This window comes from Zootoca vivipara, chromosome 6 (genome assembly GCF_963506605.1).
Source record: "Zootoca vivipara chromosome 6, rZooViv1.1, whole genome shotgun sequence".
In the NCBI taxonomy this organism is placed as follows: Eukaryota; Metazoa; Chordata; class Lepidosauria; order Squamata; family Lacertidae; genus Zootoca; species Zootoca vivipara.
This window is the reverse complement of record NC_083281.1, coordinates 11,545,918-11,564,476: the sequence shown is the minus strand read 5'-3', so window position 1 is coordinate 11,564,476 and position 18,559 is coordinate 11,545,918. Positions and strand designations below refer to the sequence as shown.

Sequence of the window (18,559 nt, the reverse complement as noted above, 5' to 3'; positions counted from 1 at the left end):
AGCCTCCTCCCCTCCCCCACCGCGCTTTCCTCCCCTCAGCCAGGCCAAGCCGGGCCTTGCCTTGCTGAGGGAGGAGGACGAGGAAGGAAGAAGAGGAGGAGGAGGAGGCCGGCGGCGGCGAAGGAGGAGGAGGCGGAGGCCCTCGGGAGGAAAAGCTGAGGTAAAGTCCGCGGGGCCTTCGTTCGGGGGCTTGGAGGGGAGGGGAAAGAAAGAAGTTCTTGTTATTAGGGGGAATTTTTTTTTGGGGGGGGAATCCCCACCTCCACCGCACAAACACACACCGCGTGTCACTTAGGAAGAAGGGAGAGAAAACGGAAAGGGGGGGATTTCTAATATTTTAATTATTTTAATATTATTTTTAAATTTCCATATCCCGCCCTTCCTCCCAAAAGAGCCCCCACATTTTCCTGCCACCGCCACCCTTTGTGTGCAGTACGGGCACCTTTTTTTCCCAAGAAGAAAAGCACTATGTATATATAATATTATAGATGTATGTATGTATGTCTGACAGGCCAGTGCAAGTATTCATAGAATCATATAATTTTTTAGAGTTGGTAGGGACCCTGAGGATCATCTAGCCCAACCCCCTGCAAGGCAGGAATAGGCAGCTGTCCCTACGTGGAGTTATCAGCACCAAGCTCTAACCAGGAGCCATGTAAACGTGTGTGTGTGTTTTCGAGCTGGTTTTGTTGGTTAAGGGGCAGAAAGCAGGTGGTGTGTTTTTTTTGGGGGGGGGCTGTTCGAGAGGTTGAGCAGAGGGATTTTGGGATTTGGAGGGGTTGGTGTGAGAAATCTGGGGAAGTGTTTGGAGTTTAGGGGGCGTTTAGGTTTTGCAGCTGAGTAGAAGTTTTGGGGTGCTTGAGGGGCCGAGAAGCAGGAGTTGGGGGGGGGGGTTGAGGGGATGAGCAGAGTGGGTTGCCCCTGCCACTCTGGGTAGCTTCCAACACATAAAAAGCATAATAAAATATCAAACATTTCAAAACTTCCTTATATAGAGCTGCCTTCAGATGTCTTTTAAAGGTTATATAGTTAGTTATCTCTTTTGACATCTAATGGGAGGACTTTGGAGATGGTTTGTGTGTGGGGTTCAGAGGGAGTTTGGGGGTGCTCAAAGAATGAGCACTGAGGACAGCATTTAACAATATGCCACTTGATTGTCGCAAGGCTTTTAAGGGGTTTACAAGCAATATTAAAATTATCAATAAAAGCATTTACAAATAATTGAAATTACAAGTTAAAAATCTGGAGAAGTGTGCATGCACACGAAAGCTCATACCTATGACAAACTTAGTTGGTCTCCAAGGTGCTACTGGAAGGAATTTTTTTTATTTTTTGTTTCGACTACGTCAGATCAACACTGCTACCTACCTGTAGTTAAAAAATAATAGTTGTGGTTCACAACATCTAGGGAGCCCAGTTTATGTGTCCATCCCTGTTGCACATTACAATTCTATTTAGCTTTCCGGATCCAGACCCCAAAGTTTTTGTTCTGCATGTAGGTGGCACATTAAGTGAGGAGATGGTAAGTGTCTGGCACATCTCCCCTCACACATTAAGGGGGAGGGGAAGGAGTTGCTGGAGAATAGGCTATCTTTATGTTAAGACTATTGCAACACACTGTATGTCGGGGCTGCTGTTCAAATTCAAAATAATCTGGAAACCTGGTCCAAAACGGGCCTTCTCAGTAGTTTACACACCCACCCCACACACTTATGGAGTAACTTTCCCAAGGAGGCTTGCCTGGCCCCATCTCTCTGGTGATGAAGTCCTTTCTTTTGATGTTGCTAACTGCAGCTCCCATTGGCCCCAGAATACATGGCCAATGGCCAGGGATTATGGGAGCTGTGGTTCATCAACATCTGAGGGAGGGGCAAAGATTTCCCACACCTGATTCTAGAGTTTGGGTCTCCTTAACTTACCATATATTAACCTTTCCCACCTTTGTTTCTTCCAGGTGTTTTGGACTACAACTCCCAGCCGCCACAGCCAGCACAGTCGGGAACCCATCAGCCTTGACATCATAGAACCAGGCTGGCTAGAGCTGATGAGAACTGTAGTCCAAAACATCTGGAGAGCACCAGGTTGGCAAAGGCTGGCTTCAATAATCTGAGCCTTTGTTGTTTTTTGTTTTGGAGGTGTGGCATGGCAGTTCTGTTTTGTTGTTTTTATGTAATTATTCATCCACCTCCCCTTTAAAAAATATTTTTTTAAAAAAACTTCTTTTTTAGCTTCCCCCCTCCTTATTTATCACCAGCCATCCAATGACCTTGTTATGGGGTGGATTAGAAATATCAAAAAATAAATAAGGAAGAAAAGAGGTACCAAGAGTGGTGGGTGAAGAAGAAGGAATTTGCTTTGTACATATGGAGCTGACTTAGACAAAATCTGATCATTGGTCTGTTTGTCTCAGTATTTTCTGCACTGACTGGCAATAGTTCTACAGGGTTTCACAGTCAGGTGGTATTCCCAGCTCCTAGAGGTGCCTGAGATTGAACTTTGGACTTTTTACATGCAAAACATGTGCTATACTACTCAGCTGTGGACCTTTTAAAGATAATGTAAAGTTCTGATCCTCGTGCTTATGAACAGAGGGCTGGTTTAAATAGGAACATGCCTTCTACAGAGCTGGACTCATTGGTGTATCTAGCATTATCAACACTGGCTGGCAGTGACTCTCCAGGGTTTTGGACCAGGAGTCCTTTCCAGGCTTACCTGGAGATACTGAGGATTGAACCTGAGGCCTTTTGCATGAAAAACAGATAGTTTACCACTAGGCTACAGCACATCTCCAAATATAGTCTCTAGAGAAGTGTGTGAGGGAACATGGAGGGCTCAGTGAGAATGCTAGGAGAGGAGAGGAGCCGGTTATGGAGACTTGGGAAGAGGGTGGGGTTGGTGCAATTATACACAGGGTGGTATGAGAATCCACTGGGTCCAGGTGTTCCAGGAAGAAAGGGCAAGCTGAACTGAGATCAGGGAGGTGGGAAATCAAGAGGTACAACTAGAGGCATGCAGGGGCTTGTTTTGTCTTAGAGATGGAAGTTTTGCTGGTGGCAGAAGCCTGAGCAACGAAAGAGCAGCAAAGGGAAGGGAAGAAAGCTCCAGGCAACATTTTGGCTACCTAGCTGTGTTAAGTCTCTGGCAAGAAAAAGAAATTACACCTTAAAGAGACGTAACAAATGTATTATGGTGGAACCTGTCATGGACTGGAGTCTAGTGCCCTCAGATATGTAAAGTCACTTGTCTGGTGTATAAACCCTTCCATATGCGAGCAGTGTGGTATCTAAAAGTATGCTTGGAGTGCCGCAAGTGGACAGAGAGTTGTTCTCTCCATCTCTCATAACACCAGAATTCACTGCACTGAACTGCAGTGCACTTTTAAAGTTTTTATGAGGTCTGGGGGAAAATTAATATAGATCATGACAAGCACATTTATTTATTAATATATAATATAATATATATTATATAAACCTTCATTCCTGCCCATCATCAGAAGACCTCAGGGTTTGTTGCAGCAACTACATAAATAAAACCCAATAATAAAATATCACATAATGTTGTCAAGTGTGCTTGTTTTTCACTACACAGGCTGATATTACAGTCTTCACAGACAGGCAGGTCCTCAGCCAGCATCTAAAGCTGAATACATTGCTCTAACCTGGCTCAGTCTTAATCTCAGGGTTGTGGGTTCAAGCCCCACAATGTGTAAAGGATTCCTCATGATCTTATCCAACTGCAGTACCATGAATGTTGGGGTCAGCCTAACTCAAGTACAGTATTCATATGCCATTTAATTACCTAGATCTCTAAACTCTCTGTAAAAAATAACGAAAAGCATGCAGTGGATAAAAGCTATTAAAAACCACCATGCAACAGAAAACTTCATTGCAGTGCATTGCGGAATTGGAAAGGCTATTGCGAGAAGACCTCTCTACTCCCAGTCAGGAGGAAACTCCACATAATTGAGCCCACAGTACTGAACACACTTGCAGCAAGGCATCCCCAGCAGATCTTGGGACAGGACAATATGGCAAGATGCCCAGATCCCAAATTGTTAAGGGCATTATATGGTAAGAAGCTGCGGCAGCTTAAATCAGTCATCAGGAAGCAGTGCTGCTGTTCATACACCCTGGTATTGATAGGGCAGTTAAAACTTGTACTAGGATAAAAACTAGATCTAAGCTGTATGTAGGAAGCTGCCTTGTGCTGAGCCACATCAACACTGATTGACAGCAGCTCTTCATGGTTTCAGGCAGGGGAGCTTCCCAGCCCTGCTTGGAGATGCTGGGGATTGAACCTGGGACTGACTACATGCAGTGCCTGCTCTCTACCTCCGAGCTGCATCTCCTTCCCCTACCCCCCACCCCCCAGGATGAATCCATGGAGGGTCAGGAGAGGGGTGTCGAGCTATGCAGGCCCACAGAAGTAAACTAGCCCCTCAAATATTTTACCTAGAGCCAGCCAGTAGCCCAGGTACCTGTGGCCCTGCAGATCTTGCTGAACTTTCAGCTTCCATCCAGCCCCAGATAACAGGACCCAGTACTGTAGTTAGGGATGGCTGGAGTTGTAATTCAGCAACATCTGGAGGGCCACAGGTGTTCCCCACCCTTCCAGTGGGGCAATCTGTTTCATTCTAAGCCCATGGAGGCAGGTTGCTTGAGACATAATTTGGGGGGCGGGTGGACTAATGCTCTAACTACTGCACTATACTGCCTAGGGTGGCCCAGGAATGCAATTCCAATAGTCTATGATGGAATGCTCATCTAACCACCCTTCTCCCCTCCCCTATCCCCCCCCCCCCCGCAGTTGATTTCTGTTCCTGAAATAGCTGGGGAAGTGAGACATTTCCTTCCTCTTGGATACAATGACAGGGATGTTAAGTCCTCAGGTGATGAGAGAACTGCCCTACTTTTCAAATCATTAAGCCACTGCTTTGTGTGTTTATGCTGGGGGGTGGGGCCACCAAAAGCAGGGATTTCTTCTTTTCATGTCATTCCCTCCCTCCCCAAGAAATGTGCTTTTGGAAGAAAATATTACATGCTCTGGAGATGCATTGTGTGTGCCCCTCCCGCTTACACAGGCCATGGTTGGGGATTTGGGTTGAACAATCCCTTATAGGTTAGGAATCAAACCTTTGCCTTCTCATGCTTCATTTAAAAAGTTATTTTAGAGATGGAGTTGCGTTGTGCTTGTGTGTGTGTGTGTGTCTTTTTTCTACCTTTCCATTATCTCCAAGACAACAGCTGAAAAATTAGGAAGGTTGTCAGCAGTGCAAATCTTGGGGGGGGGGGTTATTAGCCCATGCTGTGCACCCACCCATACCTGTGCTAGACAGCTGTGGCACATTCCCTGTGAGAAATGTATTTGGAGATACTAACCTTAGGAGACAAGGGAATGGCAGCTAACACAGAAGTGTAGAAATAAAGAGGTGTTTATTTTTTTCCTTTCTTTTTTCATAGTACAGTACTGGGAGTCATCCAGTAAAACATACCGCCCAACATTTCTCTGATGAAAAAAAGGGCTGTCCTATTCCATAATAAAAAAAAGTGCATGCACACGAAAGCTCATACCAAAATAAAAACTTAGTTGGTCTTTAAGGTGCTACTGAAGGAATTTTTTTATTTTGCTTCGACTCAGACCAACACGGCTACCTACCTGTAACTAGAACTATTCCATAATAGTTATAGTAGTAGTAGTGGTAGTAGCAGTAGTAATTATACCCTGCCCGCTTTGGGCAGCTTCCAACATATATAAAAATACAATAAAACATTAAACATTAAAAAAACTTCCCTATACGAGATGGCCTTCAGATGTCTTCTAAGGGTTGTATAGTTACTTATCTCCTTGGCTCAGGGGTTGCAGAACACCCTACTCTCCAACATTTCTCCCATGAAAATCGGGACAGCCTACCATACCCTCCAACATTTCTCTGATGATAATAGGGATCTAAGGAAAAGTGGGACATTCTGGGATCAAATCAGAAAGCGGAATAGCTTCTATAAATCCAGGACTGTCCCTGGAGAACAGGGACACTTGAAGGGTTTGGTAAAACTGAATGGAGATAGAATCGGAACCTAAGAACATAGGGTTGTATCCAATGTTAGAAAGTATGCATTTTTAAATGAATGGATATGACTAATGTAGGCCCATTAATTTCAGTGGGTCTGCTCTAGAGTAGAACTTAGCTGAATGCAGCCCAAAGAAGAACTCTGCAGCTGGATCAGGCCAAAGGAGGACCAAGTATTCCAGAGTCGTTTTTTTTTACAGTAGTGAACCGGATGCCCCAATAGTAAGTCCCCACAAGCAGGACCTGAGTGTAACACCAACTCTCCCCACCCATGATTCCCAGCTGCTAGCCATGATGGTTATGTTCGGGGCCTCCTTGCTGGGAGACAGCAATGCTTCTGAATACCAGTTGCTGGAAGCCCCATGATGATGGCGGTTAAATTTATGGAGCACACATTTATTGGCAAGTTATTAGTGTCATGTGAATGTGAGGTCCAGTTTAAAATATCCAAGTCTATTAGCAGGAACCAGCACCTCCCACTCCCTCGAATTTCAGCACACTTTTAACTGTCAGAATTGCCTGGTGCAGGCTGAGATTCCAGCATAAAAGCGGCAGCAGGGGGAGTTATCTAGGGACTTTTTATGCACATGGAACTATATTTACTTCGAAAGCTTGCCTCCTTTTCTGTGTGTCCCCACTTCTATTAATTCAACAATTGCCAAATGTATAAAACCCCATGTCATACTGGAAGCTGCAGTCCAACTGATTGAAATGTTTTCTTGCAAAATTCTTTTAAAAGGGGGGTTATGAAACACACCTTTCCTGTTTACGTTGGGAGCGGGTGTCTTGCCATTAAAGGTGGTGATAGCTTCTTTCTCACCCCAGTAAAAACTTTGTTGTCTCTAACAATGTCCTACTCAGAGTAGACCCATTGAAATTAATGGACGTGAACCAAGCATGTCTGTTATTTTTCAAGGGATCTACTCTGAGTAGTGCTAGCTTGTGTCCAGTGCTAGTCATCCTCAGAGTAGGCTCACTAATGTTAAAGGACACAACTTAATTAGATCCGTTCAGTGAGGCTACTCTAGTTTAGCTGAATGCAACCTGCCTTTCAAAACAAAACAAAACAATTCTGAAGAATTTCACTCACTGTAAAAACAAAGCAAATCCCCCCCCCCAGGAGTGTTTTATGAACTGCTAGTTTTATAATGGCGATTTAAACTTTGGTTATGACCTTCGGACTACACTGCCTGATGCTTCTCTTTGATGGCTTTGGATTGATGCTGGTCTTTGCTGTGGGGATTGTTTTTTTGTACATTAAGTCAGTGTTTCCCAACCAGTGTGCCTCCAGATGTTTTGGGACTACAACTCCCATCATCCCTAGCTAACAAGACCAGTGGTCAGGAATGATGGGAGTTGTAGTCCCAAAACATCTGGAGGCACACTGGTTGGGAAACACTGCATTAAGTTACAGAAAACCATTTTAACTCACTTTTGCAGGTTGCATGGGGAGGATGGGCCACATTTCATAGCCTGCAGGAAAGCACAATCGTTTGTAGTGTGCATGTTCTAGAAACATGGCTCCGTAGGGGTACATGAGCAACAGGAGAAAAAATAGAAGTCTCTGTTCTAATGACTTTACAATTTGAAAGGTTGATGGCAAAGGAATGTGGGAGAGAAATGGAGCAATGAGTATAGCACAATGAATGTGAATCGTTAAGACCGCATTCCCTTAAGACTTTATTTTGGTAGGGGAATGTACAAAGTAGTTTATCAAGAAGTGTGTATGTGAGGGGAGCAAGGGTGGGAACTTCATGCCCATTGCACAAAAGCAGCCCCATGCCTCTCCATTTGGCCCTCAGGACCAACGTTCAAAATTCACCAGGCACATTTTGCACCTGGCTATCGGCCACTTGCGATCATGTGGGAAAAAGGATGGTGCCTGACTTCTCCACCATCTGGAGGTGCATGCCTAGGGATCCTTGGGCCTGGACCTTTTTCACACACTAGCAACACATTCTGTAGAATTCTATCCATTATATTTTATCTGCACAATCAATGAATTTCAGGAACCAAAAAGTCATGTTGAAAAATACAACTTTCAAGCCGTTTGGCCCCAAAATGCCAACTAGTCATTCTGTTTTGGCGACTTTAACCCTGGTTTAAGGTGCCATTTTGTGCCAAGCTTATATATCTAAGTTTTTTTCACTGCTCGGGACTCTACCCAGGCCAGCATCTCTCACTAGCCCTGCCTCTTTATTTCCTTAGGTATTTTTGCCTGGGTAGGGAGTCTTTTAATTCTGATAATAATAATAATAATAATAATAATAATAATAATAATAATAATAATAATAATAATAATATATTTATACCCCGCCCATCTGGATGGGTTTCCCCAGCCACTCTGGGCGGCTTACAACAGAAAATGCATCTTGATTACCTGGATGGAGGGCAGAGGGGTGGGTGGGTGGGGGTGTGTAGAACACACCTATGTGTTGTACCTATGGTACAAAAGGTAAAATTTGAATTTATTTCTCTGCCCACTTTCCCTTCTGGCTCTGCCCACCACCGCAATGTGGCCCCTGGAAGATTAGACCAGGTCTTTATTCCCATCCAGGGACAGAGAGTGAAATCTGGGTGAGGCAGGATGCCATAGGAAAAGCAGGAAGCTAAAAGAGTTGCAGGAAGAGAGGGACAACCTTTTGCTTGGTGCGAAATCTAATCGCTGTCCACAACTTTTCCAGGACTCCAATTATTTCAGTTGGAAAGTGGGGTGCAGGCCACTGCAGGCTGAGGGAATTTCATGTCCATTCTAGCTCCACAGGGGCCTTCTCTTATCCCAACACAATCTGTGAGGCAGGATAATAGCAGGCTTGCAAATGCCCCACACCTTGGTTACCTGTAGAAGAGCAAGAATCATCTCCGGCAGAACAGGTTGGGAAGCTTTATTAGAGCCCGTTTCTGTGTCTCTTCTCTCTTTCTAACCTTTTTGACACAAATTGTGTGTTTTTGGAAAACCATTTTAAAATATGGTTAGTAGCAGCAAAAAGATAAATGTGGGCTGGTGACTTATTTGTAAGGCTGCTTATTCCCATATTAAAAGATGGAAGTGAGGACTGGGAACTGATCCCCCCAGAACCAAAGCCATCCATTGTTAAGGTGGGGTGAGTGCGCAGGTTAGCTGCGCCATCTCCAGAATTAATTCTGCAGCACACTACCAGTACTGTTCTTGTCCCTATCAGCAGTTCAGAAAAACAATGAGCTGTATTTTAATCCCAGGTGTGCAAATCCTGCTTTGAGGTCAACAGATTCCTTTCCCCCTCCCTCAGTCTTTCATATACACAAACCTATTTATTTAACATAAGTTGACTCATCTTCTCCTTGTCATTCCAAGTGCACCTTTACACATCCACCTGAACAGGTTATGCTAAGTGGTTTTCACTTAATAGCCCAGTTGAACAAGCCCTGCTAAAGTCTGACACCCAAGGGTGCTAATTCTCCAATGAATACATAGACAATCCTTTTAAGTCAGGGATTTGGGGGGGGGCACATTTTTCAGTTCTAGGGCCGCATTCCCTTCTGGTAAAGTTTCTGAGGACTGCATGCAAGTGGTGAGCAGGGCCACAGGCAAAACTGGGCAGAGCAATGGAGGCAAATTTAACCTTTGGGCAGTAGGCTGGTTTCTCCTCACCCATACCTTTCTCTCCATCCTCCATCAAGGCAAGCGAAGAGGCTTTATCACAGCTCAAAGGCACAGTGCAGTCAAACCAAAACACTCAAGGATGGTGTGAAGCAGGAGCCATGACAGGGTGATGCAGGGTGCCAACTTGAATCAAATATTGGGGGCCCCAGGTAAGCCCCATCCTACATAATCAATCACATGATGCCAATGCTCATCAACTTTGGGGGGAGGGCAGCCCCCTCAAACATTTTATTGTGGGGGGAGACCTCGCAGACCATAGGAGTTGGCTCCTAAGGGGTGATGCAGGGGCAAAGTTTTGAGGGCCAGATAAGCTGGAGGGCTAAATTCTGTCCATGGATTTGAGGCTCCTCGACCATCCTTTAAATGTGTTTTCCTTTTGGAGAAAAAAAAAGCAAAACTTGGATCTTAATAGGATTCAGTACACGAGTGATTTCCATGCCAGGGCTTGAAAAAGACAACTGCCATTTTGAAAGCATCATCTCCTTTGTGGAGCAGGGAGACCCCAAAGAGCATTGGCCCCTGTATTGTTGTTGTTAAAATTTCTATACAACCCTTCATCTGAGACTCACAGGGTGGTTTATAATACACCTCTCTGCCGTGGGCAGGGCTTTCAGTCTGGGTGGAGGGCAAGGAATAATTATAATATAATATAATATAATATAATATAATATAATATAATATAATATAATGCAGTATATAATATTTGTACCCCGTCCATCTGACTGGGTTGCCCCAGCCACTATGGGCAGCTTCTGACATATATAAAAACATAACTAAACATTAAACATTAAAAACTTCTCAATACAGGGCTGCCTTCTGGTGTGGGTGCCACTACCAAGACGACCCTCTGCGTGGTTCCCTGCAACTTCACTTCTCACTGTGAGGGAACTGCCAGAAGGTCCTTGGAGCTCAACTTCATAGCTCTGGGATAGATTATCTGCTTTGCATGTAGAATATTCTGCCCCTGGCATCTGCGGGCATGGCAGGGAAGAGACCCCTGGAGAGCTGCTGCCAGTCAGTGTGGTCAATACTAAGCTCAATGGACCAACGATCTGACTCACTATTAAGGTTTCTTCCTGTTTTCCCTAACTGAATGCCAGACTTGATGGGCCTTTGGTGTAATCCAGCAGGGCTTTTCTTATTTCCTAGGCACAAACCTCTTCTCACTCCCCTGCTCTTCTGTCATTGTACTGTTTGCCATGTGCTGAAATATTCCTGTGCTTCATTAGAATAATGATTTTAAAAAAAAAAAAAAAAGTTCTGGTCTGTGCATATTAGAGGTACACACCCGCTTGGCACCCTGCAGATTTTTGGGCCACTGTGAAAACAAGGTAGGACTTGAACCCATGGCTTCAAGTGACAAGAAAGAAGATTCTGACTCAACTTCTGGAATAACTTTCTGACAGTGGAACAGACTCCCTCAGGAGCTGGTGGACTCTTCGGAGGTTTTTCAGCAGAGGTTGGATGGCCACCTGTCCTAAGTGCTTTAGCTGAGATTTCTGCATGGCAGAGGGTTGGACTAGATGGCCCTTGGGGGTATCCTACCAACTCAACAGTTTTATGACTGGATACGCCATTGGCTCGGTCCAGGAGGGCTCTTCTTACATTCCTCGTTCTTGGCAATCAACATGGCCCAATGGCCAGAGATGATAGCAGAAGTGTACTCCAACAACATCTGGAAGGCATTACATTGGCTACCCCTGGGGGAGGTGACTAGCCTTCACACAGCCTACCAGGCAGACAGGTATACCTTGAACTGTCCTCCACCCCTGCCCCTTTTCTTCCCTCACTCTCAAAACGGTATACAGTACAATCTCTGTGCCTGTCTCAAAAGAACACACTGTGTGCGTGTGTTCGTGTGTGCACATTCATATTTAGGAATATTTAGGAAAGCAGATGATGTAACCCTTGCTATTTCTGTCACCACTATCCTTAGCTGGGAGGAACCTAAAGGGAAACCACTCCATGTTTTGTTCATTTAAAAATATTAGCAGTATTCAACTAAGGCCCTCCTCGCTTGACCCAACACGCTTGCTTCCTCTCCCAAGGCCCTGGAATCAGGACATTAGTAGTTAAACAAATGTGAAAATGTAGGCCTGTGATTTGTGACTTGGTGTTGTTGTCTCCATGCCTGCCTCACCGTTGTGAAATGGCATTAACATAGTTTATTAGGCCCGCTTCCAGAGGGACTGTCTTTGTTCCCATATTTGCAAGAGGTTGTGTGTTCTGATTTGCATGCAAAAGGTCCCAGGTTTATTTCCAGGAATTTCCAGGTAGGACTTGGAGACACTCCTGTCTTTTAAAAAAAGCAAAAAACCATGGGGACTTGAAAACTTCCCCATACAGGGCTTCCTTCAGATGTCTCTGGAAAGTTGTGCAGTTGTTTATGGAAAGTCGTGCAGTTGTTTATCTCCTTGACATCGGGTGGGAGGGCATTCCACAGGGCAGGTGCCACTCCTGAGAAGGCCCTCTGCCCGGTTCCCTGTAGTTTCACATTTCGGGAAGAGGGAACCACCAAAAGGCCCTTGGAGCTGGACCTCAGTGTCTGGGCTGTATGATGGGGGTGGAAAAAGCTCCTTCAGGTATAGAGGGCCAAGGCTGTTTAGGGCTTTAAAGGTCAACACCAACACTTTGAATTGTGCTTGGAAACATACTTGGAGCCAGTGTAGAACAAGGAAAGCAGTTGCCAAACAGGTCACTTTGTGGCAGCCCCTAAGCTGTGGAACCCCCTCTCTACAGAGGTGAGCATGGCACCTTAAATTGTATGGAATCAGAACTGTAGAGTTGGAAGGGTCCCTGAGGGTCATCTAATCCAAACCCCTGCAATGCAAGAATCTCAGCTAAAGGAGTCGTGAAAATGGCCATTCAACCTCTGCTTAAAAAGCTCCAAGGAAGAAAGTACTTTACTGTATGCTGAAAACACACCTTTTTAACCCTCACCTTTGACACCCTAATTTGTTCCTCTGAATTTCAGTTCCTGGGAATCACAAGTGGGGAGAGATACGGTTGCACTTGTGTCCTGCTTGTGTTTTTTTTCTCAAAAGAGGCATCTGATTGGTCACTTTGAGAACAGGATCATAGACTAGATGGGCCAAAGTGAGTCATGCCCATCAATTTCAGCGGGTCTACTCTAAGCAGGATTGGTACTGGGCTTTATTTCTTGGCCACTCTGACCTTAAACTTTGCACGTGGTCAGCTGTTTACGGTGCACTATCTCTAGACTCCCTCTTAAAATGTTGTAGGACTGGGCAGGGTCTTCTGTAGCAGATTCCTGTTTCAACTTATAGGATCTGCCCCCCTGTTGAGAATTTTAGGTTTAAGAAAGCTGGCCATGTTTCCCTGGCAAAATCTAAGAAAACGAAAAAGGGCTTCCTCTGTTCCATTTGTTTAGGTGAAGAAGAAGAAGAAAAGACAGTAGATAGCCATTTTCCCTTCGGACCCACCCTGCTCCTACAAACTCACCAGGGAGTATAATTAATGCAGCACACAGCTGATGCCCTCCATTCTTCAAACACAGCGTTACCTTAAAGGCACACCCCAGAACGTAACACCTAAAAGACCTTGGAATGCTGACAGCCATCATGGCCAGCCTCAGCCTCATGACCAGCCAGACCACACCTTTTCACCTGCTTTGCATTCCAGGTTTTATTGTGTTCACTGAAGGGTAGTTGGTGAAAGGGCTGGGCGTGTTGCCACTGCACTTACTCTGGTGTAGATTTGAAATCTTATCATCAAAGATGGGGTGGGGGAGCTGTAGTGGGCACAAGAGATTGGATGAAAGATATTAATACCGTATTTACTCTAATTGCTCACCTCACTTGGCCAAATCACAAAATTGCAAAAATTAAGTGTACATTAGATTCGATGGTACATTTACATTCGCCAGCAAATACCTTTTTTTGTTTGTTTCAAGGTTCTGAAAATTGAGGTGCGCATTAGATTCAATGGCACATTAGACTCGAATAAATATGGTAACCTTAAAGAGACTTAAAAAGTTGCTGATGGAAGAAGCCTAAGAGCTGCAGCCCACAAGAGACTAGAGCAGGGTCCACCACTGTGCAAGCCTTGCATCCAAAGTTGTACTCAAAAGTAGACCCACTGAATTGCACCTTCTACACAGGGCAGACCCACTGAGATGAATGGACCTGTGTTGGTTATGTCCATCAATTTCAACAGTTCTAACTCCTGGGTAGAATTAACAGTGGAAAACAGGAATGCCTGGCGTGCTATGGTCCATGGGATCACGAAGAGTCGGACACGACTAAACAACAACAGCAGCCCACTGAAATGAAAGGACATGGCTAGATTGGGCCCATTCATTTCAGTGGCTCTACTGTTGAGTAGAACAATGCTTTTCATGCAGCCAATTCCTGGAGTCTCTCTTTCTAAATAAAAAATGGGGTGGGGTGCTTCTGCCTGCAAACCCTCGAAGGCACTGCTACCGTAGTAGCAGTAGACCGTGGTGGCTGGTGTGTGTGGCCCCCCCAGTGGCTTGAACCTGGAACCTCCTGCATACAAAGCAGGTGCCCAACTGCTCCCCCTAAAAACAAATTAAAATTACAGTCCTCCAGCTCTGAATCAAGTGCTGGTTTTAACAGGGAACACAAAGGAAACCTGCCTTATGATGGCTGTGGCTGATTGATGTTTGGAGCACAGCAGCGATTGGAGGCATCAAGGGGTTTGGCCATAGGTGCGTGCTTCCTTATATCTCTCATTTTAACCCAGATTGTGAATGCCCCAATTTCGCGGAAACTGTACCGAGCAATTGTGGTGGAGTGGGTGGGAGAACCATAGAATTGCATAGTTGCGAGGGACTTAAGAGGGTCGTCTAGCGCAACTCCTTGCCATGCAAAAATCTTTTGCCCAACGTGGGGCTCGAACCCACGACCCTGAGAGTCAGACTCTACCGACCGAGCTACCCTGTCCCTCGCATTAGGCCCCAACCAAAATGCCAGAAAGTCGAGAGCAAGCGTTCAACTCCGCAGCGTCAGCGGAGAGCTCCGGAGTACCTGGAAGCTTGCTGACAGTTTAGTCGCCCGGCCCCGATAAAAGGATTAGCGTTTCGGCCGCAGCCGCCCTTATTCCCGAGTAAACGCAGCAAGCAAACTCGTGTCGTCAGCACCCCTGGGCCTCGCAAAGCGGCCAGGCAGCTGCCAGTCCCGGACGGCCGTCATTCTCCTTCCTCTCCAGGTCCAACAACAAGCGCTCTGTGTCACCGACGCCCTAGTTAGGCTGGGCGGCTTCTTCTCTTCCACCTCCAGCATGCAAAGCCCCATCGGATGTACCGTAGCAGTAGCAGCCTCCTCTTCCCTCCCCGGGGTGGGACACGCAGAAAGACGCCCCATGCCTCTATAATGTATCGGCACATACCCAGACTTGGTTTGCTGCGGTTCAGCCTCTCCACGTGGCCCCAAAGAGAAAGAGTAACACCAAAAAAGTGGGGGACCACCCCCATTGCATTATCAGCCATCCCCCCTTGCTTCTCTGCCCCGATCTCCAAGCTGATCCTTCGCTGCGCTCTTTTTACGTCTCCTGCCCAAGTCGTCTCGTTGCGCGCGCGCGCGCTCTTCCAGCCGTTCCATTTTGCGCAAAGTTTTTAGAGCGGAGTTGGCGAGGGCGGGCGGAGAAAAAGGAAGGAGATGACAGAGGCGGAGTTTGCCTGCTGCCATCTAATTAAGAGCTTGGCCGGGGGAGGGAAGAGAGGAAGAGGAAGATCGGAGGAGGAGGCGGATTCAAGAGCCAAGTGGGCCGGCGGCGGGCGGTGCGCGCATGCTCGTGCCCAGCGACTCCATGTGTAAAGAGCGCATTTGGCCAACGGAGGGGGGCGAGAGCGCAGCAGGATTTGGAGAGAGGAGGGATCTCGCCGGCCGGTTCGAAAGAGGAGGCTGCTCTTCCTCCTCGCTTCCACCCCCCCCATCGCCGGTGAAGGGGGTGGACAGAAAAGGGAGGCTTTTTTTTAAAAAAAGAAGTGGATCTGCCCGACCTTTCGATTTGGGGGATCGTTTAAGCGGCTTTGTAAGTGCGTCTCTTTGAAAGTTGGGGTTTTTTCCCCTTTGGGATGGGGGGGGGAGGAGAGAGGCGGTAGAAGTCGGATTCCTGCGGCCTCTAAAGGAGTGGAGCACGAGCAGAGTGGGTTTGGGGCTGTGGCTAAAAGCCTCCTTATCTCGTCGGCCTCGTTGGATTTGGAGTTTACTAAAGCTCCCAGCCCCTTCCCTTCGACTGGCAGGGTGGGGGAGGCGTGAGATTTTGCTTACTCGACTTCCTGGCAAAGCGTCTTCCGAACCTTCGACGGTGGATTTTGGGAGGAGGTAGACGTTAAGCAGCTGGCGAACTTTCTTTTTCTTTTCTTTTTAAAAAAGGTTTCGTGTTCATAAAAACGTAAAAACTCGCAAGAAAGTGGATTTTTCTTCTTTTGCGTGCTTCACCGAGGATGGAAGAGGCAGGGCGGGGGGGGGGGAGAGAGAGAACAGAGAGACAGGAAGCTGGAACTTGTGTTTTGGAGGAGGCTTCCCCTTGACAATATACACTTTTATTTCCACTACTACGCTCTCTAATAGCCACACACGCAGGGTTCTGTAGCATTATCTGATTTTAAAAAACACCCAACGCGGCCTTTTGGGTGGGAAGGAGGAAAAAAGCTTGTTTCAAAAAGTTAGAGCCCTGTTTTTTTTCTCTTTCCCCGGCCTTGCTTCTTCACTTCCTCTTCCTCCTCCTACCACCATCCCGCACTCCCTCCTTTCCCTCCCAGTTTGGGAAGAAGAGAGAGAGAGGCTGGAGTTGAGTGGGGGCGGGGAGGCAGAGGACGGCCGGAGCATTGCAATACAAACCACGGTTTAGAAAATAACTCCCCTCTGTGTCGTCGTCGTCCCGTCCCCCCAACCAGTTGTTTTATTGGGTGTGGGGAGGGAGAGTACTTCTAAGGGGAGCTTGTAATCTTGTCTGCCTTAGGAAGACAGGTCAGTGAGGTTTCTGGTGCGTCTGAAATGACTTCCTTACTTTGAATGAACAGGCCACTGGCTTTATTGGGGGGGTGGGGAGGACATAGAGGGAGAGGTAAAAAAATAAATTCGGAGGGGAGGGGAGCTTGAGGACATAATTGCGTCTTCTCTTAGCACCTAAACCTGGCAGGTCGCCAGACAGGATTCTGTTCCAGAATAAAAGTCCCTCCTCAATCCTCCTGTTAGGATGAAGATGATGATGGGGATGTGCTTGAGGGGTGGGACCTAAGCTTCCCCCGTAGCCTGATTCGCCTTGCAGAGACCTTTTCTCATTCTTGCTTGCCCCCTCCCTCCCCCCGCCAGAAATCTTGCCCCACCTCTTCCTGGAGTTCTGCATTTATTTATTTAAATTTCCATTGAGCTCTGTCTCTGATGGTTTCCTTTCCCACTCCATGGACCGGCCACTGTTGCTTCAGGATTTCTGGTTAACCAGGTCGTCTTTTGCTTCAGATGGCTGCTCTCACACTCTGTTTATAGGGGAGTACTTCCTCTTCTCTTCTTTCCCGCACCCCCTCCAATCTCCCTCATCACCTTCAAATCCTTATCAAAATATCATTCCTAATGGGCATCTCTTTAAGCTACAGAGAGGGAGGGAGGGGAATGGGGGGACCTGTGGCTCCTCTCCAGGTGTTATAGGATGCCAGAAGGCCACAGATGTTCCCCCTCTTTAGTCTGCAGAGTCCCCACTGCTGTATATAAACAGGGAGCTGCTTTCCATCAGGGAAAGTGTTTAACAAACTTGGGTCTCCAGGTGTTTTTGGACTATAACTCCCATCATCCTTAGCTAGCAAGACCAGTGGTCAGGGATGATGGGAATTGTAGTCCAAAAACATCTGGATACCATAGTCTGGGGAACACTTCTCTAGCCGAATCCCTAATCTGTGAGTCATGCAGAATTCCAGGGGTTCCGAGTGCTTCACCAGGGGTCTGCGCTGGGCCTTTGGGAATGAGGCACAGCGGAGACCCTGGTGTCTCTAGAGCGGGGGTCCCCAAACTAAGGCCCGGGGGCCGTATGCGGCCCAATTGCCTTCTCAATCCAGCCCACGGATGGTCTAGGAATCAGCATGCTTTTACATGAGTAGAATGTGTCCTTTTATTTAAAATGCATCTCTGGGTTATTTGTGGGGCATAGGAATTTGTTCATATTTTTCTCCAAAATATAGTCCGGCCCACCACAAGGTCTGAGGGACAGTGGACCGGCCCCCTCCGGAAAAAGTTTGCTGACCCTTGCTCTAGAGGATATACGGCTTATTTACACAGATATACCACCTGAGCCTATAATGGGAATTCACAGCATTAACACCCCAAAAGAGTCTTCGTTTCTCCCATAGCTGCGGCCTTGGATTCAAGCAGAAAGCTAAACGTTGTGCTCTGCCATTTCCAGCCTGCAACCTTTTCCCACATCACAGACAATTCTGAAACTCTACTTCAAAACTCTGCTTTTTCTTCAAAACTAATTCTGAGTTGAGGGAGGGGGCCCCCCTCTTTTGCTTTCCTAATGGCTAATTACCTTCCTTTTGTCCACCACCCCAGGCAATTTCCTAGTCAGGAAATATATTTTAACATTTACCTTGATTAATTTCTAACTCCTGCTGGACACAGGAATTTAGGGTGTCTAGCACCCACAAACATAACATTTTCCAGTGATAGCCAACATGCTGCCCTCCAGCTGTCTTTGACAGCAACCACAGAATTGTAGAGTTGGAAGGGTCCCCAGGGTCATCTAGTCCAACCCCCTGCAAGGCAGGAATTCGGGGCAATGGTCAAGGAAGATGTTGGTGTTGGGTGTTTTGGTCCAGAGGCCACAGGTGTTGTTCCCATCCCTGGAGCAGACAGAGGGATATTCATCTC

At 46.6% G+C, this 18,559-nt stretch overlaps 1 protein-coding gene across 7 annotated transcripts in view; it reads left to right on the top strand.

Annotated features, from left to right (window-relative positions):
• Positions 1-18,559, top strand: part of GATAD2A (GATA zinc finger domain containing 2A) — an 80,059-nt gene continuing 61,500 nt past the window's right edge. For 4 of the 7 annotated variants that reach the window (XM_035117253.2, XM_035117251.2, XM_035117256.2 and 1 more), the window contains exon 1: positions 8,513-15,725. The gene's annotated coding sequence lies outside the window, so the exon portion shown is untranslated. Of the gene's footprint in view, positions 161-8,512; positions 15,730-18,559 lie in introns of those variants that run through there. The other 3 variants (XM_035117254.2, XM_035117248.2, XM_035117249.2) reach the window with 2 other exon arrangements.